The sequence below is a fragment of the Cavia porcellus genome, unplaced genomic scaffold, assembly GCF_034190915.1.
Source record: "Cavia porcellus strain 051 isolate PalLab524CR breed Dunkin Hartley unplaced genomic scaffold, mCavPor4.1 scaffold_3, whole genome shotgun sequence".
In the NCBI taxonomy this organism is placed as follows: Eukaryota; Metazoa; Chordata; class Mammalia; order Rodentia; family Caviidae; genus Cavia; species Cavia porcellus.
Genome location: NW_026947486.1, coordinates 12,813,828 through 12,837,301, shown reverse-complemented (window position 1 = coordinate 12,837,301; position 23,474 = coordinate 12,813,828). Strand labels below are relative to the sequence as shown.

The 23,474-nt window shown below is 38.3% G+C and overlaps 1 long non-coding RNA gene across 1 annotated transcript in view; it reads right to left on the bottom strand.

Annotated features, from left to right (window-relative positions):
• Nucleotides 1-20,579, bottom strand: part of LOC134475349 (uncharacterized) — a 72,040-nt gene extending 51,461 nt beyond the window's left edge. Inside the window, exons 1-2 of the long non-coding RNA XR_010046470.1 lie at nucleotides 20,402-20,579; nucleotides 17,327-17,924 (exon numbers count right to left, since the gene is read on the bottom strand). This is a non-coding gene — a long non-coding RNA (uncharacterized LOC134475349). The remainder of the gene's footprint in view (nucleotides 1-17,326; nucleotides 17,925-20,401) is intronic.
• Nucleotides 20,580-23,474: the final 2,895 nt, after the last annotated feature.

Genomic DNA, 23,474 nt, shown 5'->3' with positions numbered 1-23,474 from the left:
CATGAAGGCTCTTGATGATTTTAAGGAATACTAGTCACTTCTCAAAGGCCTCACTTCTGACCATAATCAGATCAAGTTTCCACCCTCTTACTATCTCACAATAAACATTAGATTTCAACAGATGAATTCTTGGGGGACAAATTGAAGCCATATATAAGCCTTAGAAGAATCCAACAGTTAAACTAGAAGAAATCTTCACAAATCATGGCACCTTTCAGTGTTTCCAGTTAGCATGTACTCAAGGCACTGTAAGACAAAACTGTGTTTTTCCTTTCTGATCTTTTTTTTTTTTTTGCTACTTCTCTGACATCTAACAAATTGACCTCCTCTGAGCCTCTCCACCAAACCTGAGCTGCACATTGCTCCCAGAAGAGACCCTTCTGGCTTCATTTGGCACCGATAAAATAATCTCTCTCTCTTCCTCTCCTCATATCACCCTTTCAGAGTGATTCAATTCTCTTTCTATATACTCAGCTTTCTGTCACTACAAGAAATACCTGCAATAATCAGTCTAAGAGGAGGCAAGGTTTATTTTAGCTTATGGTTTCAGAAGTTTCAGTCTATGGTCTTTTGGTCCTGTTTCTTTGGGCCTGCGGCAGCACAGAACAGCATGACAAGAGCACATGTCAGAAACACTGTTCATCTCATGATCATTAGAAAGCAAAAAGAGACAGAGAAGAAGATGACAAGGTTCCAATATCCCCTCTGAGGGTACCTATGTCTGATGAGACCTGGAGGGAATAAGTTACACAGATACCACTGTCACAGAAAATGATTCTATTATCACCACAGCTATTCTTGCTCTTCAAACATTTGTGATAAAAATTTATCACCGTAATTTTCCTTGCATTGTTTTTTCATTGTTGTTCTTTTATGTCAGCATGGTAATAGACACAATGCAAACTGAATTTTAACAGAAATTCACTGTTTCTTTGTTAGTTTGAAGGGGAAATGTGTGGAAAAATAAAACTACATTTCCATCAAAAAATGTTTAATAAAATAAGATGCATTCACAGTGTGAAATGTCATGGAAGTACAGGATATGCCACATTATATATAATACTAATAATTATGAAAATAATTAGATAAATCTGCAAATACTGATGTGAGATTTCAATATCTATTTGTATTTTTTCAAATAAAATATAGATACAGATATATAATTTTATGTAGAGCAATTTCTTGTTATCCACAGGAAATTGAGTCCAGGAATGTCCATGAATACAAAAAATCAGCTGGAGCATATTCTAAAATAGTATAGTAGTGCTTCTATGTAACCTATGCACATCCATCCATATACTTTAAATGTGCTCTAGATTATTCAGAAACTGTAAAAATTATATAAGTACTACAGTTGTTATACTGTATTGCTTAGACTATATTAATATGAAAAAATCTGTACATGTTCAATACCAATGTAGTTTCTTTTCCTGAATATTTTTGATGGGTGATTCATTTAATCCACAAGTATGGAACCTTCAAATACAAAGCACTGTCTGTTTATCTTAATGTGCAAACCCCAAAACAAGGATTCAGGCCTCAGCATTTAATTTGGGATGTGATCCTGGGAAACACCAAACACAAACAGGAGTGAAAAGATGAAACGAAGAATGGAAAACAGTCATAAAAAATACGTATTTGCTTTCAAACAACTTACACTGTAGCAATTGTTGCTTAATCCCTTTGGAGACCTCCGGAGCCACACTTCACAATTAACTCTATTGAGAGGTGAAAGGGCTGGGGTATAACACACTAATGTTAATCAGTTATTGGTCAAGGGCTGCCTCTGGGGCACATTAAGTTCCTGGGACTGCCAACTTGTCTCACATGCTGACAGAACATGCTCCAATGTTTGGAGAAAATCCTCGAATATAGAGCCACATTTGTTGATAGTTAGAAATCAAGCCAGTGTGGACAAAATTGATAAATACCCAGACCATTTTCTGTAGCATATCTACATTTATTTGTCTTCAAGCACACAGAAAAGATCAGAGAATGCCCAATAAGCTGTTGACAACTGCTGATGACCCAGTTATACTGCAAGAAGAGTTCATGGCCACTTCGCTCCATGCTACCTTTCTCTAAAGCAGACAACTGAATGACACTTCAAAGTTCTGACTGAAAAGACAAAAACTAATTGTATCTAGGTCTGACATGGTGCATGCCTGTAATCTCAATAGTCAGGAGGCTGAGGCAGGAGAATTGTGAATTTGAGGCCAGCTTGGGTTACAAAGTGAGTTCAAGGCCAGCCTGAACTGCATAGTGAAAACTTGTCTCAAAAAATAAAAAAAAAATTTATTTGTATCAGCTTGAAGGCCCCACATCTCACATTCTGCTCTGCGTGCAGAAGCATACTGCAGTGGTGGGATGCTGTCATGCTAGATGCTTAGTAGCCATGATGGATTATGTGACCAAGGAAACAGACCATTGCTTGGCCCCCCCCCAAGTAATCTATATCCAGTATAGCTTGAACATTTACAGTATTTTTGAATCAGGAATCATTTACGTTAATTAAAAGTATGCTAAGATGCCATTATCCTCTATTCCATCCTGTGGTAACCTCCCATTGAATACCATTTTCTATACTTAGCCTCAATAAATTGACCACAGTATACACTGGCCATCCAGGTAGCTAATTAATTACTCAAGTGACAAGTGTCTGAATATTAAAACTCATTTTTGCTGTCTTCCCAGGATTCTAAGTCAGTTGGTAACATTTCCTGGGCCTGAAGCATTTCAAGAGTTCTTTCTCACATTCACCTAGACTCACAAGAGCATACATAGTATGTCAGCTTGCTTTTCGCCTAATAACACCAAAGAAAAATGGTCCAAACAAAGCATAATTCTCTAGATTGCATTTTAAGAAGTCTAGCCAAACCAAGAAAAGATATGAAAATATGAGGTTTCTTACTAGAGAGAGCTCTTGGATGTTCTTGGCTTTGTTTGAATATTGGTCTGTTTGTTCACTCATTCATTTTATTCATCGAAACACTTATTGAGGGTTTGTGAAGAGAGAGACATTATGCTGGGCATTTTGCCAATTCACGGTCCACACAGAGGAATGGGCCAGACCAAAGGGCAACTTAAAAAGGGCACTTTCTAGACTAAGTTCTATGCCAATCCTATCTATTTATAATACCAAGCCTTGCTAGTCTCCCTCCAATGTATCGTGATTCTGTATTTATCAGGCAATATACAGTTTTTGCCTGTGGCTATATCCCAAAAGCCAGAGTCCAGAGGACAGGGAATGTTCCATGAGTGGATCACCTACCCTTGTGCCTGTAACTGGCACAGAACTGCATCTAAAGTAGCAGTTAGCTTGTCTCGGCCTCACCACTCCTTCACTGTCACTGGTGGGGTGGAGTTTAATCATATGATCTCTACAGCTTCTTGCATGACCCTTCTTTATCTTCCAAAATACATTTCAAAACCAGCTCACATATTATGCAGTAGCCTCACACAGGCCAGAGGTAGAATTACTTTGTAGGCTGCCCCTCTCTGTTTAAACACAGCCCTGGATAAAATGGGAAACAAGCACAAATTGAATTTTAGGACTTTTGCCTAAGTACCAGCCCTCCCCTCCATGTGATTTATTGCAGAACATACAGTAGCAATGCTTAGTTGAGCCATCATAGCCTTTATCTCCTCTGGCTTTCTAACAGTATGATTCACATAGCATCCTTGGATGTGAAAAGATCCATTAATTCATACAGCCCCCATATCACATCTTGCAGTCAAATGTATACTTGGGGGTTAGGACAAAACAGAGCCCGTAAACACTTTATTCTAAAGGAACAATGTCTTTTAATAGAATGAGAGCAAAGAAAGAAAATTGATATAATTTTCCACACTTTGTAAAGAAACATATAATTTGACATCCTTTATCCACTGGAAATCTGGGAACTAATCGCTGCTCATTATTGGATTTTTCTTTGATGCACCTCACCCACAGCTACACTTTGAATTACACCTCTCATTCCCTATAAGCAGGAGGTTGCCAATAGGTAATGAAAAAAATAATTTCCCTGATTAAAAGGTAATATTAAATTGGAAACTGAATTTAAAGAACCGTAACTCTGAATTAAGCCAGCAAAAGCACATAACACTCTCAAAGGTCTTTTTTTTCAATTCTTGCGTCATTCAAGCCACTGCTTATCAAAAAGATGGAGAAAACACCTTCAAGAATTTTTCCTTATACTATACTATTGTTCACCAACACCTATAAGTGAAATTTCCAAATACAAGAGTAAACCAGGCTCCAAAACCCAGACATGTAAATAAAAGTAAATTATTTTTCAAAAATAAAATTGCATCTAACAATGACCTGGACTGAAGAAGAACTCATGCACTCATTAGGAATTATCCTCTCCCTGGCTCCTAGAAACTCCCCCAAGAATTCGATGAAGCATCCCAAGGCCAGGGAAGGCTCTCCGGTCTTCAGTCTACACTCATTGTCACCACTGTCAGAACCAGTGTGTTTTTTGGATTGTGGAACTGCTGTACCTGTGCCCACTTAGGCAACCCTGTGCCTGAGGACCAACTTCACTTACGTGCCTCCAAGCCATGCCCATCTTAGGCTTTGCCGTTCTCTCCCAACCGCTATGAAAACCAGGACCATGAGCCTCTATTACCTATGAAGCCACAATCACTGCCCCTTTTCCAGTCTTGAAGCGGTTTTCTTCTTTTCTTTCTGCCTTGGGATATCTGTCTCTAAAAATGCACCTCTCTGAGTGGATAGAAAGATGGATGAATGTGATAAAGGAAGAATGATAGAAAATTAATGGCAAAACCTAGATGATGAGTAATGGAAATTCACTATAAACCTCTTTCAATTTTGCCATATGTTTGAAATTTTTCATAATCTATGGTGAAGAAAACACAACTCTCTCCCCAACCCTTAATATTCTGTGCTGTAGCTTTTGAAAACAAGAGCCTAAAAGGAAGAACACAGTGGAGTTCTTAGCCCTATGACATAAATCTCCCCCAAGGCAGGGGAAATGATCTGGCCAAAAAACTTCCTTGGAATCTGAGAGGCGAAAATACAGCAAGAACAAATCACAATTTGAAATCTCAATGATTTTTCCGCTAGACTTTCTAAATTAAATTTGAAAAATTAACCAGGTGTGAATATCCTTTCCCATTCCTCACTACCACTTCTCTCTGAAATCTGCATAGCCACCTTCTTTATACTTGAAGACATTTAGAAAGGAAGCAGTAGCTAACTCTCCTCCCTTCTGCAGCCCATGGCCAGGCACGCAAAAGATAGATTCTTGGCTGCTGGGCATGTAAATTGAAGACATCCCAAATTTTGACGACCAAGAATGCAAAGAAACTACCAAGTAGCTTTTGAGCTCTGAAAAGAGCCTAACAATTTGTTGTTGGGACCCGGCTGAGAGGATTTTAGCATTGCCTTAAATGCTGAGAAATGACAGGTTGCAGAGGTACTTCTTATTCTTTCTTTTTCAGTCCTAAGTGGTTATTTGAAAGCTCTGAACAGTCAAAGCATAGGTAAAAACAAGAAGTTGATTGGCTAAATGAATAAAATCAAGTCTCTGTTGCCACATTATGTAGAAATGACTGAATGGATTTTAATCAAATTTGGAATATATGTTTTCAATTGCCTGCTAAAATATAGTGCTGAGTGGTATATAGAAAATACATATTGAGTTGTCCATTAGATTTCCCCATGTGCTGTAGTTTTGATATCATTTCATTTGAATGTCTCCCAAGGGTATACTATAAATGAAGGCAGGTTCAGAGTGGTGTGGTACTACAGGGAAAAGGAAGCTTTAGAGGTGGGGCATAGTGGGAGGTTCTTAGAATACTGGATCATCAGAAGAGGGCCCTCAAAGGAGATTCTGGGACTTGAGTTTCTCCCTTCCTCTCTGTCTGTCTCTGTCTCGCTGTCTCTCTGTCTGTCTGTCTGTCTCTCTTCCTCCCTCCTGTTCTCTCTCTCTCTCTCTCTCTCTCTCTCTCTCTCTCTCTCTCTCCTCCAACTCAAGATGTAAGCTTTTGTTCTTGCGCACGCCCCCACCATGGAGGTACTACCATCTGCTGCCCCCACTAAACTAAGCTCATGCACACACCAGGCCTTAGAAACTTCAAAATGTGAATCAAATAACCCTTTCTCTCTTTATAAGTTGTCTCAAATATTTCCTTGTAGTAATGTGAAGCTGACTAGGACACCACGACAGAAAGAGTCTCTAGAGTAACCAAAAATTAGATATGGCAACTATTGGGCCTCCCAATGAGAAGGTAAATATCTGAAAAAAGATGGATTTCAACTCTGAGTCTTTTTTAACTCAGAGTTTAACTTTAACTAAGTACTGTGATTTGCAAGCACTGACTTGGGATTGGTATGTTTCTCACCTGGGCAGTTCTAAAAAGAAGCTTCGCTGTTAGTTACTACTAGCAAGAATTTGTTTATTTAAACATGATTAGTATGTCTCCTGAGTAATGCTGAGAGGCTGGGTGGTTACCATGACCAAAGAAGACTGTATTTAGAGTAGCAGTAATAAATACAATTACAGCATCCAAAAAAGTATTTAACTTATATCTAGGTATTTTATGTACTCTTCTTCTCAGCTATATTCCTGTATTATATTTGTTAATTATATGTAATATACTCACTTTACTGAGTATATTACATATAATACTGAGTATTTTAATTAAGATTAAAATGCAAGCTCTCTCCCTTCCTCTCTCACTCTCTCCCTCTTGTTTTCATACACACATATGCATACATACACATACACATACACATACACATACACATACACATACAGCTGTTTGACAGGTACTATAGCAGTCATCAGAATAATATCAAAATCCTGTGATGAAATATCTCCACAACTCCATTACTATGAATTTAACTATCACCTCTTATCACAATTTGTTCCTTATCTAGAAAGGATAGGTACTTTCACTTCCAATTAGTTCTCTTCCTGCCACAGTTTCATATCTTGCCCCAGGTTGGTTTTATATCCATCATTATTTTTTGAATGGACAAACATTTCAAATCAAAAAGGGAGACGTGTGATTCAGAGAAAGAGGAGAACAGATAATGGGCAAACAACAGTTTCCCAGTGCTGAATTACCATGGTAAGATTTTCTTTTTATGATGAAACGAATGTTGGAAAGATACATTCCTTAAATTGATCACCCTCTGAGCAGGTACAGACAGAGTGAAATCACAAAATATTCTACTATTAAGACAACTGAATGACCAAGAGATATATTGGAAAATAATCAATGTTATTGATTTTCAGAGAAATTAAAATTAAATTTATAATGAGATATTACCTCATATCTGTTAAGTGGCAATTTTTTTAAAAAAACATAACACGTGTTGGTCAGCATGTGAAGAAAAGGGAACCCTAGCATACTGTTAGTGGGAATGCCAATTAGTATAGCCATTGTGGAGAACCATATAGAAACTCCTCATGAAAACAACTAAAACATATATCATAAGATTCAGCAATCTCACTTCTCTGCACACTTTAAAATATAAATGAAATCAGTTTGTTGAAGACATGCTGCACTCCCATATTAATTCACAGTAGCCAATTCTAAGAGCAACCTAAATTTCATCAACAGACGGATGAATAAAGAAAAGGTAGTATATATACCCAAGGGAATATCACACAGCCATCAAAAAAGAAGAAAATTCTGTCATTTGCAACAACATAAGTAAACCTGGAGGATATTATGCTAAGCAAAATAAGCTGCGTATGGAAAAACATGCAAGAGACGTTGCATGAACTCACTTGTATGTGTGGAATCTAAAACTGTCAAACTTATAGAATTAGAAAAAAGGATGATGGTTCCCAGGAATGATAATGAGCAGGAATGGGGATCAGTGAAAATGAGATGTTAGTCAAAAGTATAAAGTTTCAGTTTGACAGGAGGAATAAGTTTTACTGCTCTATTGCATAGCATGATGACTACTGTTAATAGTAATATATATTTCAGGATTGTCAAGAGTAGACTTTAAATGTTCTTAGCACAAAAAAATGGTAAGTAGAAAAAATGATAATTAGATGAGGTTAACTAGCTCAATTCAGTCATTCCACAATGTATGCTTTGTGTATCACAGTGTAACCCTTAAATATATATATATATATATATATATATATATATAATTATTATTTTGTCAATTAAAAATTTAAAAACATTTAAAAATCATCATAAAAATATACAAAAACTTGCATACAAGCCTTGTTTATAATTGATGCTCCTAGTTCCCAGTTTGCTCTCTTGAAATAGGCTTGCTTAGTAGGCAGATACCTCTAAGACCTACAACTGATCAAATAAGATCTTGGCGTAAGAGACTTAGACAACAAATCAGCGGTTAAGACTTCAGTTTGGAGTGAAGTAGTAGGGTTTGAATCCTATCTCTGTCTGTACATCCATAGACAAGATATTTAAATTTAAAACAAATAATGTTAATGTTATATCAGGTTAGCATCCAGTTGCAGAGAAATTTATTCTATCTGGTGTGGCTTCTCTTATACTGTATTAGGCTTATACCTACCTAGTATATTAAGGTGCACATGTAGATTTCTTTTCTGTCTACAATTCCCTTGTGCTTGCTTCCATACATAGAAAGCTCTGAAGGCCAACAGAGAAAATAAATCAGAAGGTGAAAATTCTTAAACCGGGTCAGTGAACATGTTAGAAAATTTGAGATTATAAGCAACAGTTGTCATTGTAAGAATACTGTTTCAACCAGCAGATCAAACCTTGGATATGAATTGTAATAAAAAAAAAAAAACAAGAACCACCCTGATGTCAAAGACAAGTTATTACCTTTCCAGAGATAAGGATTTTCTAGGTCCTGAAGGAAGTAGGAATACGTTTGCATTCTTTAAAAAGCCCACCACCTGGCTCCAGTAGTAGAACTGGATGCTTCTGATTCAGCCACTGGTGATAAAGGCACAGCTTCCTTATTGCCCCAGTCTAAGACATGGTATCTCTGGGAGAATTAGCAGGACCTTGTTAGTTGCAAGCTTCATTCTCAGCATCTAAATAATAAGTACTAAATGTATTGAATGAATGAATGAATGAATGAATACATGAATATATGAATGAATGCATGAATGATGAATGAACATGCACTCCAGTACTAGAATATATCTGAAAAAGTATATGAAGTATATATTCTACCAATGAGCAATCCAGAGCTATGAGAACATGAATGGTTCAATAGAAAGAATTACAGGACAAACTATGCAGTTAAAAAAAAAATCTGAGGCCAAAACCCAAACCCAGAGACTCAGTTCAATACTTAAGTCCACCAGATTGAGTCTAATGCCCTGGTGCTGACAGCCATGCCCATGTCCACCCTGGCACTGCTCTGCTTTCTTACCAGAAGCCAGACTGAGTAGCAAAGCTGGGCCTCTCACTTTTACTCTATATCTGTGGCTCCTTCTGGTTCTGGCAAACTCACTAAACAGGAACACACCCTGGCTGGCACCCCAGTGTGGCTCTGCCACGCCCCAGGCCCTCCACGTGGTGAGCACATCCTCCTGCAGGACTGGAGAAGGAGACCAGTCAGGAGATAAGGAAAAACCCTGTGTAAATATTCAGTCTGCCCAGTTTGGCCATAAAGCTGAAGAACACCCGCCTGACATCAGCACTGTGATTTTACATAAATGACATTCAGCCTGGCTAACAAAACCCCATATGAGTCTCAACAGTAAAGGGCCTCTGGGTAATTCACCAGCTGGCTAGCTGATTTTAGCACAGTTAGTAAAACACTGCATTAACATTTAGCTTTTGTGTGTAGAACAAGCTGTGCAGTAATTTTTTCTAAATGTTACTGAAATATATTACCTGCAAACTATAGGCTAAGCTGAGGCAGCAATAGGAAAAGTCTGTTCTCAGAAAGCCCCAATTTTAGAACAAGTTTAAAATGCCTTCGGGAGGTGCACATCTGACCCACAGGAAATAGTTCTTAATAGTGGATGATTAGCAGGCCTGGGATGAGGGTTCAATCTTTGCCAGGAGAAACACACTCTCTTGATCCATTGCCTCCTATGTACTATGTGCCTATTGCCAGCGAAGCCTTTATTACAGGCCAGATAGCTTGAGAAGCATCAAGATTTTCTTTCTTTTTTTTAACACTCTAAAGTAAGGAAATTTGTGCAAGGAAATCTGCCCTACAGACTCTGTTCTGTATCAGCTGCCATCAGTCCTACCTAAGCTCCTCAGCACACATCACCCATTCCCTGGACTGCCAGGAATTTCTTACTGCAAACACCTGCAACTTTTGCCTGGGGGAATTTTCTGGACTCAGATAAAATGCTTCCTTTAAACACTGGCAAACTGGAAAAGTATGTGTGATTGCAGAGGTGGGGGTGGGGAGCGGTAATATCCCCAGAGGCAGATCCCAGCCATTGCAGACTGGTAGGAGAGGGGGGATTCCAACTTCCTCGTGTCACACATGTGAGGGTAAAACTGAGGCATGTTGCAGTCACCCACCATGGTAGATGACTCTAAAGTGTATACATCTTACAGATGCTCCTCAACCTAAAATAGAGTTTTGTCCAGATTTTAAAAACACACTGTATATTGAAAACATAAATTAAAAATGCATTCAACATACATAACCAGCCACATATCCTAGCTTAGCAATACAGCACATTGTAGGGTGTCCTATTATTTTTCCTTCTAACCATGGGGCTTCCTGGAAGCTGTGACTTGCTACTGTTGCCTAGCCTTTGGAGAGAGGACCACATAGTGATAGCCTAGGAAAACATCAAAATTCAAAATCAGAAGTGTGATTTCTACTGAATGCATACTTCTGTTTGTTTTTTTGTTTGTTTGTTTGTTTGTTTGTTTTGAGACAGGGTTTCACTGCAAAGTTCAGGTCAACTTTAATTCACACTTTGTAGCCCTGGCTAGCCTCAGATTCACAGCAATCCTCCTGCCTTGGCCTCCCAAGTGCTGGGATTACAGGCATGCACCACCATGCTCAGCATGTGCATCAGTTTTGAACTATCCTAAAAGTTGAAAAATTATAAATTGAACCAGCACTTCCAGTAGGAACTATCTAAACGTCTGCTGTCTCAACACCCAACCCCTAGCAGTACCTCCTGGGAGCTCTGGCTTTCAAATAAGCCGCCTGTTCTCCTTTCATGCCATTGACTTGGAGACAACTTGCAGAGGACTCTGTCCTGACACAGACCCCTTCCTCTCTCTCATTTAATCTAACTCTTTCATCCCTTCAAAACAAATCAGTTTAGAACCCCAACCATGTGCCAAGTCTTCTGATAATTTCCTAACAGTCCCTACTAAAATCAGTTAATTGAATAATTAAACCAACTTTCTTTTCTCAAAAGAGTTCCAAATTCATTCATACTGAGGTGTAGCTAACAAAGGGAGTTAAAATAATGAGTCCTTTCCCCACTAGGCCAACAGTGGTTCAAGGACCACATGCAAACTGCTGACTGCCTGATGAAGCCTGGCATCTGACACCAGAGAATTCATACTACAGGAGACACCTGTTGGCTCAAACTTTCAGAAAAATGGCCCCAAAAGTTAGTGTTTTAGTACATTTTCAGTTATTATAACATAGTACCAGAGGTTAGTATGCAAATAATAGAGGTTTACGTTGGTTCACGGTTCTAGACCCCGGAAGTCCAAGAGCTTGGCACCACCATTGGCTCAGCACCTGAGGAGGGCCTCATGCTGCTTCCACTCATAGTAGACAGTGGGAAGGAAAATAACCATTTGCAGAAAAACCAAATTCTAAGGAGTGCCCCTGCTTTTGCAGCAGTTAATTCAGTACCCCAAGAATGAGAACTCATGAATGAATGAAAGGCATCAATTCATCTATGAGGATTCTGTCCCATGATCTAAACACCTTTCATGGAGCTCAAATTCCCAATACTCCTACACTGGGAAGCAAACCTCAGTATGAGTTTGGGTGGAGACAAATCATACTCAAATGATAACAAGTAAAATGGGGCATATGCAAGGGTGCACAGTCAAAGAACCTTGTATAAGATGTCAGCCTTGGAGATCTGCTTCCAGCATTGCTGCACATGGCTTTGCTGAAGGTCAGATAACTCTTCTAAAGCAGTTAATAGTAGCCAGGAAACAAAAGAGATACAGAGGCACAGGGTCTGACCTTCAGACTGAAGAAACTGGTGACCACAGGTAGGAATGGATGGAGCTATTGGGGAAATTTAAGCAAGAGAGTGAGTGGGGAAGATGCAAAGCGATCTTTTTTTTTTTTAATCAAAAGACTCATTGTCCAGAGAAGAGGGAAGCAGTGTAAATATTTATACAAATAAACACCAGGAAAAGAAACTCAGAAACATACATCCACTCTAAATTCTCAGGTGGAAACCTGGTGGCAATTCTCCTCAGGTGGCAAATCTCAGGTAGGCAATCAATAACATAATTTCCACCTGAGCCTGTCTTTCCTCTTGCACCCACCCTGTACCTACTGACTTCCCTGAATATGAGCTAATATAAATTCAGAAAGTATAAGCTACTTTAAGATAAATCTGATGAGGAGATAGAGATATTCATGTGCATGCAAAAACTGAGGAGAAATGATTCCTGATTATTCTCGGTAGTTTTAATTATTTGGGCTCACAGCTTTCCACCATTTGCGTGGTAACTCTGAAAGTAACTACACAAATGGCTCTGCCAAGAGACACATACTGGTGGGGAGGGTTGGCCATCTTGCCAAGGCTTCCCACCCAAGCCTTACTGCAAATAAACAGCTGTAGTAATTTAGAAACAACAGCCTACATAAAATAAATAGCATATATTCCATACAGTTCCACCAGCACACCAGGCTTGGCTGCTTGACCAAATACCTCTTAAACATCTACTGTGTTTTAGGCAAGGGTCTTTAACAAGACTTCAGTTTAGTAAGTTTTGCCCTTCATTACTAAAACAAAAATGCAGTCTGTTTTTCCACTGATGTTTTTAAATTCAATGTTCCTACCAAAAATGTATTAAGGAAGGGTAACATACTATTCAGGGATTCCAAATTAAGAGGAGGAAAGACCTTAGTTAAAAAACTTGACTTTGTCACTTAGTTTTCACGTGAGCAGAGGTGAGCTCACTGGTTATAGTTATTCTTAGCCTTGGTTTTACCACTTCAAACTGACAGTTGTAGTAGGGCCTACTACTTGGAGTGTTGTTTGTAAGGTTAAGTAAAATAATAAATGTAAAGGGACTGCTCATATGTAGTAAGTGCTTGTGTTAATTTCCTATTGCTACTGTAACAAATTACCATGAATTTAATGGTTTTAAAAATACATATTTATGATATTATAGTTTTGAAGGTCAAAAGTCCAAAATGGGTCTTTACCAATACCCTGAGAATTTCTGTTTCCTCTGAAGGGTACAAGGGAGAACCCATTCTTTGCCTCTTACAAGTTGCAGAGACTATCTGTATCCTTTGCCTCATGGCTACATCAGTCTAGCCTAGTCCTCTATCATCACGTCTCCTCCTCAGATTCTGATTCTCCTTCCTGGCTCTTTACATGGCCTTTTGTGATTACATTGGTTTCACCTAGATAATCCAGAATAATCCCCCTCTCATAAAATCTTTAACTTAATCACATCCTCAAAATGCCTTTTTTCATGTAAGGTAGCAAATTCACAGAATCTAGAAATTAGGACATGAATGAACATCTTTGGGGGCCATTACTCAGCCTACCATAGTGCTTATTATTTGTTAGGCAAAAAAGTAATTTTTGCTCCTAGAAGCCTATTAGCAATTTTGTGTATTTTCTAACATACAGGTATGTGTGGCAAAGATGAAATGCAGTCATTGGTGGTTGTTCCACTACTCCTTCGCCCACCTGATGCTAATTCTAAGAGGGTATATATTTATGTAAAAACTTAAATTTCACATGGGTCTCATATCCTAAAAAGAAATTATATGCAGTATCAGTGGCTTTGCTCCACTGAAAATAAAATCGGAATTGTGGTTTGTGGCTTTTTTTATAAGATGAAGTATCACCTTACATATTTTACATACACCTTACTTGTGATACATGAAGTATCACAAGTACATATTTGTCATGGTAATTATCTACTTCTCCCCCTTGAGTGTAAGCTCCATAAAAGCAGATGTATCTGTCTTGCTTGTTCATTTCTGTGTCTCTACATCTAGAGAAGTACCTAGCACATAGTATGCACTCAACAAACAAATGACTTCAGGGAATTAATAGAATGAACTGAGGCACTTCTGGAATAACTTTGTTGAATAGTAAAAATATATACATGTTTTAGAGTTGGCAGTTTGGCCTGGCATTCACTTGATCCTAAAATACAATGTAAAGCATCACATGCAAATTGGATCGTAATTTGAGGCCCATTTATTCGCTTGCCTAAGAACTTTGATCATGAGCTTTTAAGAAGCAAAATACAATGGTTTTAGGTAAGGCTGTGCTGGAAGAGAATAATTTTCAATATTGGTTCCAACTTTTATATTAGGCTGTGCTTTTCCAGTGAAGAAATAGGTGACATTTCAGCAGTGCTGAAAATTATCCTCTGTTCACTGGCCCACCCAGATGCATTCATTTATTCTTTAATTGTCTGAATAAAATAAACGACAAGCCTGCTATCACAGATTCTTCATTCTACTGAGAAACATAACTAATAAATGAAATATATGCAGTATAATAAATGGTAACCAGTGTTAAGGGATTTTTTTAAAAAATAAAAATAAAAGGCTTGGAATTTAGCTCGGCGGCATAAGTGCCTGCCTTGCAAGCTCATGGTCTTGAGTTCAAGCCTCAATACTGATTAAAAAAAAGAAAAAAATAGAAATGATAGGTACAAAGTAGGACACAATGTAGGCAAGGGAAACAAAAGTTCAAAAGCAGGGGCTCAGGACTGTGCTTCTCATGGTCCCTGTGAATAAGGGCTGAGTAGGAAGAGGATGTGGTCAAAAGGGACATGGGGACCTGGAACATGGATAGTCTAGTAGGCCTGGATGCATCTGCAAAGCAAGCCTAGGGGAGTTTTGCACAGAGCAGTAGCATGCTCTGATCTGCATTGTAACAATGCCTGCATTTGGCTAGTGTGTTAGGGCTTTCTTAAAGAGTTCATTCAGAGTTTGAAGTCCTTGAAAGCAAAGAAAACACCCAACACAACCCTAAACTTTCAGCATTTTTCCACACCCAGTTGTTCTTCAGCATATGTTTATTGATTGACTCATGTGGTTACTGGGGCTGGGCTGTACACTGGCTAACTGATACCAGCAGAAATTAATGAAACCAACTAGACAGAGAGTTGGCAGAGCTCCAGCATCCACTCAGTGGCCCACTGGGAAATTCTCTTTCTTTGGGCAGAATGTCATGCAACACTCACCCCTCACAAAGTTAAAGAGCCCGTATTCCCCATATGCCCAGGGATTCTTCACACCAAAAATGCCACATTTAAGAAGTGTTTCTATTTTTGCATCATGTACTATGCCCATCCTTCTGTTCTGACTGTTTTGCTTAGTCACGTTTGGTTTTATTCTCTTCAAAAAAAAAAGTAATAAGAACTGTGGGAGTAATAAAACCCAAAAAGTGTAATTGTTATTCTAAAAAAGAGAGGAAAGGAAGGTGGACTAAGGGATATAACTGCATGTATGTTTGAGTGTGTAGGATGGAAAACCATATTACTGAGCTTTTGTTGGATCATTGAACGGAACTGTCTACAATGTCACTGTATGAATGTCCACTTTATATGCTTTAATTTTATAATTTGGACAACTGTTTCTAAGAAAACAATATGTAACCTATTAAATAGTGATTTCTTACTGTATTTTTTTCTTGAAATTCTGTATTACTTGTACCCTTTTACTGCTTTGTTTTTTATGTCCTTTCTTTTTTCTCTTTAAATAAAAAAAAGAAGTGTTTAGATTATGAACACTCTCAGTACCAAATACAGTCTATGTGGTTCTATCATTAAAGGAGTAGGGCAAGTAGATGAGACAGACACCAAGAGAATAACTCAAAGTTATCAAGTATATCACAAAAAGGAATGTGTGGTCTTTCTGCCTCATTGAATGGTTTTGACTCAACATCTTCTGTAACCTTAACATCAAAGAAAATAATCTTTAACTTGACATTTAGCTCCATAAAGCACTACAACTTATAAGGCACCCCATTCCCTATGTCCCTTTTATCTTTACCAGAAATCTAGTAATGATGCTTCATTGCAGCTCAAATGGTTTTTTTTTATTAAGAAAGTTTCTGGAGCCAAGGAAAATATGAGTTGTTCATGGAACAAAAGCTCACCAAAATTGGCATTATTAAAAATCTCTCAAGTCATCAAGCCTGCAGATCCTTCTTCCCCCCATACCATCCACTTTCACCCACTTTCACAACTAGATGCCAGAAGAGACAAAGACAATCTTAGCAAGGGGAATACTCATGACAATTGTGCCATTTTCTCTAGATGGAGTGTTTCTTCTGATTTTTCTTTGACTATTGGTTTCCATTTGGAATAGAAAAAAGCACAATGGTATTAGAAGCAGTGATCACAGATCCTCCTAAAGCAGTGTTTTTCAAACTTGGCCATGTAACAGAAACTCAGGGACAGCTTGTGAAAGCACAAAATTCTGAGCCTTGTCCCTGGAGTTTTTGACTCAGTAATTCTAGAGTAAGACCTATGAATCTTTACTTCTAACAAGTTTCCAATGATGCTAATGCTGCAGGTCCAGGAACCACACCATGAGAAAACATAGCCTAAACACAGAAAATTCAAAACATGTAGCTGCAGTTTAGAATACCTAGTCATTTGGAGATAGATGATGTTTGGGTGAAAATATGAAGAAGGCTCAACACTGTCATTTGTCACTAAAAGGCAGAAATATGTTCTGATAAGTTCATCATTAGATGATTTTATCATTGAGTAAACATCTTAGAGTATCTTTACACAAATCTAAATGGCTCGGCCTGCTTCACACCTATGCTCTGGTGTAGCCTATTGTTCCAAGGCTATAAACCTGCACAACATGTTATGATACTGAACACTGTAGGCAATTGTAATATAATTACATTTATGTATCTAAACACAGAAAAGGTACCATAAAAATAATAGGAATATTTAAGCCTCACCACAGTTTTATGGGGCAACTGATATAGATAGATAGATAGATAGATAGATAGATAGATAGATAGATAGATATAGATATAGATATATATGTAAACTTTCATTGACCAAAACATTGTTATATGTACATGATGTTATACATGTGCATTTTAATACATATGTAAAAGGTCATATTCTAGAAGAGACAGGAATGTCATATCTTTCTGCTTTAACCTCCTATGTTTTCAGGTCTCTTTAACATACCTACCTTGCTCCATACGATATCCTCAGCAGTTAGCCCTCTCTCAGGATTTTGGCACATGACGGGTATTCTTGGTCTCACGGGCCCGGGATCAGAAAAAAAAAGAAAAAAGAATGCAAGATCCTTCATAGACTGACAATATCTGCTCATTATTAACTTGCCCAGCTGTAAGCAGGAAAAGATTATTATTTCCAACTATTTTATTAAATCAGTATCTGAGCACTTGTTGATAGGATGTTGAGATCAAAGGCTGAGCCCCATGTTCTGAATTCCCCTAACAACCCTTTGGAAAACATCATAAAAAACATGTATTTGTTGAAATAGGTTTAGTATCACGTCCCAAGCCCTCAAGGACACTCAAGAACACATAAAGAGTGCAATTCAAGGATAGCAGTTTTTCCAAAGTTGTCTTGTTTGCCCTCCAGTGGGAAAATACCCTTGGAAATACCCTGTAGGAACACAGGCTCTGTCCTTTCTAGGTCTGTGGCTGCTACATTTTATTCCACAGTACCTGGAGGTCTAGTGCATGCTCTGCTTTCATTGCTTGCTCTGGCGTGAGAGAGCAGATTTATATGCCAATCGCATCTTCATCACAGTGTCAGAGCTGCACAGGAAAGAGCAGAAAGCCTGAATCAGAAGTGCTTCATGAGGGAGACCTGCAGCTCACCACAATTAATGGATTATCTGAAAGGCCTCAGTGCAGTCAGCTGACAAAGCGAACTTAACAAGAAAAATGCAATACTGGTCGGAAGTAGGCAAATCCCCTAGTAGTAGGTATTGCTGCTGTTTGTATGGGAGTTGTTATGGTTTTATGTACTCTTAAGGGAAAGTGGAAAATGCAAATGAGTTCTTCCAGGCTGGGAAATACAGCAGCAGCACTCTCTGTGGTTGGGAGAACAATACTGAGCAGCAGGTATAAACAAACAAAACAGAAGCCTAGATATTATGTTGTTTTCTAAAATCAAGATGCTTAGAAATGTGGAGGTATCGAGAGATCTGACTTGCTCTTCTAACTCCCTATTGAGGTATGGAAAAAGGGCTGAGCAGCAGGTTTTCCAAATGCCACAGGAAGGCTTCATTTTACTTACTTTGAAACTCTAGAAGGAAAAGCTACAAAATCAAATCAAAACTCTGATGGAGAAAGAATTGCCTTCAGTATCTGATGTCCCAAAGGGACCAAGAAGCATTATCCATGCTATCTTGCCTGGAATCAGTTGGGCCATGGAGGAGGTAGAGGAACATGATCATTCTCTTTCACAAAGAGCTCTTAAGGGACTACAATCTTTTACAGCGGCAAGCACTGAAAACAGAACCCCAGGGGAGGCCTGGGGAAGCTTAGCAAAGATGAGGCTGAAAGTTAGTTCAAACCACTGGGGTCAGCTTGCTTGTCTAACCCTGTTTTTGAAAGACCATATGTGGCTGAAACTACAGCCTCCAAACTGATCCACCCACTGCTGCAGTGTTGGCCGTAGTCATCAGATGAGCATCCGCTTCCAGGCCTGGATCATAGCATGGCAGTGAGTATTGTCCGTGCTCAGGGAAGAAGCTCAGGCAGCACACAAGGGAGGAGTAGAGATTTGAGCTATCCCTCAAAATCTTTTGGTGAGGGTGAAACTATATCTAAAGCAAAAGAGCCCTCATCATTCATGAGATCAATCCTGCATCCCTATCTGCCCCACAATGAACAAAGGACAATGGCCTGGCTCAAGCTCTAAGGGGCCTCAGTCTATAGACGGCTTGAAACCATGTCAGGCTCTAAGCATCTGCTATTATAGAGACTTTCAAGATGAAGAACAGCATGGTAAATAAAAGTTAAAGTTGATTTTGGCACGAGAACACTGGATTTGAGTTCTGGACCTGCTTTTTTGGCACAATGGACTTTGGATACATTGTTTTGCCTTTCAGGAGACCAGATCCCTTCTTGAAAATGACACCTGATTAAAGACCTTTGTGGTCTCTATTGCCTCTAACATATTACAGTCTTATAATATATAGTAGGCAAGATCATGGGAGGCTACTGTTGTGAACAGAGCTCTACACTAAGCCCTAACGGACCAAATCAAACCAAAATGGAGTTATTCATGGTAAATGCCAAATGATTAAACTGAAACTTTAAAAAAGTAGATAGAATACAAAACAAAACAGTCCCCACTACCTTGAAAACAGGAGATTCTAGTCTACCTTGGTCACCATAAGGAAATTTCCTCTGCCTTAACCCTTACAAAAAGGCTCTTCTTTAGCTATTTACAAAAACACAGTAATTTAAAGGTCAACGTGATATTGACCAGTCTTTTTCTATTGTTCTCTCCCCTTGTGACCATCTTACAAAACCCATCATTCTGCTACTGTGAGATGGGAGATGAGAGCAAATAAGCCCATTTGTGATTGTGACAGAGAGTGACATTCGAGAGGCTGACCAAAAGGATGCAATTGTAAAATTGGAATAGTTTTGACCTAAAACATCATACATATTTTAAGTTTGCCCTAGAGGTTTCTGTAAACACAGTGAATTGCAGCCTAACTTGATGTAGAAACAGTCTATAACTACTCTGATAACAAGTAACTATATAACAGTCAATCATAAGCAGCCAACTCTCTTCAAACTGTGTTCAAATAAGATAGATGCAATCTGTAACCAATTGGGCTATCTCTTCCTCACTTCCATTTTCTATATTTACTTTTAGTTTGCAAGCTAGAAATATAACCTGCTCATGTGGTAGGCCACAGTTGCTCTGCACCTATTCTAGTTCTTGGTGCTACCCAATTCACAAATCATTCCTAACTCAATTAATTTTTTTGAATTCAATATGTTTTTCAATTTTTAATTTAACAAATTAAGTCGTGAAAACACACCTGTCATCCAGAAGGGACTAGAATTCAGTGGTGTCGAACCTATGGCATGCGCGCTGCAGCAGGCTGTTTGTATCACTGAAAACTCTAAAAGGTTCACCATTTGACTAGGTAAACTAGATAAAATGGCCACCTTGGTGAATTTAAAACCCCTATGCTTTCTGTATCCTACCTCTGTCATCCCTGAATTCCTCTTTTCAAGTTCCCTGAGAAATGACTCCTGCTACTTACCTTGCTCACAGTCCTCTTGGCTCTCAGGAACTTCATTTCAGCCCACTAAATAGTGGAAGTACCTATGTGTCCTGGTTCCTCTACTCTTGCACAACTCTTGACAGACACTGTTTCGGTCAGTTTTTCTTCCTAAATTTTCCAGTGGAAAAATAGGTATTTGTTTCCAAATCAGTCACCATTCTTGTCACTGAAACACAATGTCTGATATGCATAATTTAATTATTATTTTAGTTTAATTTGATTCATGGTTTGAGGGAGGTCAGTCCATGATCACTGGCTTGAAAGAAAGAACATCATGGTGGAGGAGTGGGGTAGAGGAAAGTTGCTTATTTCATAGCAGTCTGAAAGCCTAGAACAGACAGAGAAGCTGGGAAGGAGACAGAACTTCCAAAGACACAGCCTGAACTCTTAACAGCACATTTAGCTATGAACTCAACAATGTATCAGTCCACTGATAAGTATGGTGTTCCAGTGATCCAGTCATCTTCCAAAAGATCCACTTTTGAACATATGAGACTCCAAGGGAACATTTTAGGTATAATCCATAGCAGTCTCTTTGATTCCAAGTACAGCTCAATTCCAAAGAATGCATATAATTTTTTTGCCAAGAGTTACACCACAATGCTTTTTTTCTATCATAAGAAGATCTCAGGAGGTCTGCAGAAAAGCCAAGAACTTACTGTTTATTTAAATCCTTCTTTCTGAATTTCCAGTCTTATCTTAAATATACTGCTGGGCATGATAGATACTCATGTTTTTAGTTAAATTTTAATGCATTTTGAGTATGTTCTTTGGAACAAGGGCCTTTTATCACCTATTTTACTTGGCTTTGGATCTTCAGTTTTATTCAGGCTCCTTATACTATTATTTTCAACCTCAGTACTAAACAAAACTGTTATTAAAATTAATCAGAGTAGGTTATTCCATGGTATAATTTTAGCAATACTAGAAAGGTCTGTCTGACCAAATATTTTTCTTCTATGATGCCAATAGACTACATTATTAGAAATAACTGATTTAACAAATTAGGACTTTAAGGATCCTTGGGCATAAAACTTTAAACTATTATATGTACCAAAGCTTTGTCTTAGGTAAGTTAGACATATTTTATTCCAGAGAAATAATCGGTTAGTTAAGCAGTAGGTAGGAATGAAATTCAACACAGATGTCTTGGCAATCTCAGGCTGCCATAATGGAATGCTATAGACTGAGGAAACTTAGAAACAAAAATTTATTTGCTGAACTCTGAGATCAGAGTCCCTACATGGTCAAGAGCTGTGTCCAATGAGGTTTTCTTTCTGGTTTATAAAACTCTATTGACTAACTGGAAAAGGGTCAAACATTCTCCCTCAGGCCTATTCAAATGTGCTGCATCCTCAAACACTTCTACTCTACCTCCTCATAACATCACCTAGAGGGTTAAGATTCAATACAGGAATTAAGGAGGGACCCAAATATTCAGACCACTACAACGGATACATTTTGATGAGAGAAAATTAAGTTTGTAGCACAGGTTGTTTGGGGTGCCAAGAGAGACTAAGGCACCAGAAACTAGCCTGATGTCCTTAGAGGCAAAGTTATGAGGACAAAGAAGATGGCTGAAAAGATAAAAAGAAAGTTAAGTCTCCTTCACTCACATATTTAGGTAGGTTTGGGTGCAAAGAATACAACGTATTCTAAGTAAATGCTACTTAAATTGTCAATTGCTTAAAATCATAATATCCCTTTAAACTTTATATCTATAATTTATCTCCCTCCAAACCAGTATTTGTTTCTCAAAATAATTCCATTACCTAATGGACAACTGAACTAAAATACTGTAAATTTAGACAACAAGCTTATGTGATGTTGGGGTAGAGGGAAGTTTATAAGAAATTTTTTTCTTAGGGGAGCTCTGCTTATCTTAGCTGCATAAAGGAGAAGTTGAATGCACTGAATAAGTTTTAGATACATCATGTTATCTCTTACCCATCATTTCCACTAATATTAAGGGAAAGAGAATTATAAGAAGAGAACAGGAATCAGGGTAGTTTTCACATTGCAAGTTTGTTAGAAATACAGATTCTGGACTCTGCACACAAAGATTCTGATTTAATACACAGGGACCATGCTTTGAAAAACTCTGACTTAGAACTTACAAAGGCAGAGCCCTATATTAGCCCACTCCACCCCCTGTCAATCTCACACTCGTAGTACTCAGGCACTTTGTTGGCTGTTTAACTTACACCACTGGGTGTTTGCCCATACATGGCAACACTGCCCAAAGTTTGGGTCTTGACCATTGTCCTTACTTCCATTTGTCATACCCAAAGCTATTTGATAGCACTTCCAGAAAAGATTTATGAATTTGTCTTTCTAGGATATAATCGCATTAGCCAAATCTTTTAATAAGTTTAGTATATAAAACTGGAATTCCAGATTATTGATTTTCAAAGAATTATCTATTAGCAAATGGCACTGACCACTTCCATTCACTGCACCCCTCCCTAGCAGAAATCTGCATGAAAGCAGGTTACAATCAATAATTTTCTTATTTGTCATGAAATCAGGCAAAGGTTTTGAATGCAGGTATGGCTATTTGGTGCTAGGAGGTTCAGTGTGTTAGCGGCACCTGTTAGTATACTCAGGGCCTACATTTGTCCAGGACCAGATGGAACAGGGTAACTTCTGCCCCGTATAACATTTAAGTAAGAACTTTTATCCCCACCCAGTAGTATTCCCTTGTCTGTGTATGTGTACATCATGGGACCACTTTTTCCTCTCCTGAGTACATTCCTTCTTCAGATTCAAAAAATAAATATAGTTAGAATTATTGACTCATAATGATGGAAACTCTTTGATGAAGATACATTACATGATGCCTTATAGACCTAGAAGCCATTCTGTCTCTTTAAGGGAATTTTTCTCTTGAGACTTAAACCATGTAAAGAATCAGGGGGAAGAGACACATCTTTCATTAATTCTTGAGGAACAAGCCTAAATTTTGGTTTAAGGTAGTTTTGAGGTCGTAGTTCTCAGAACATAGAAGGAAAAAGGACATTTCGGTAAGTGAGGAAGATGGACAAAAGTAACC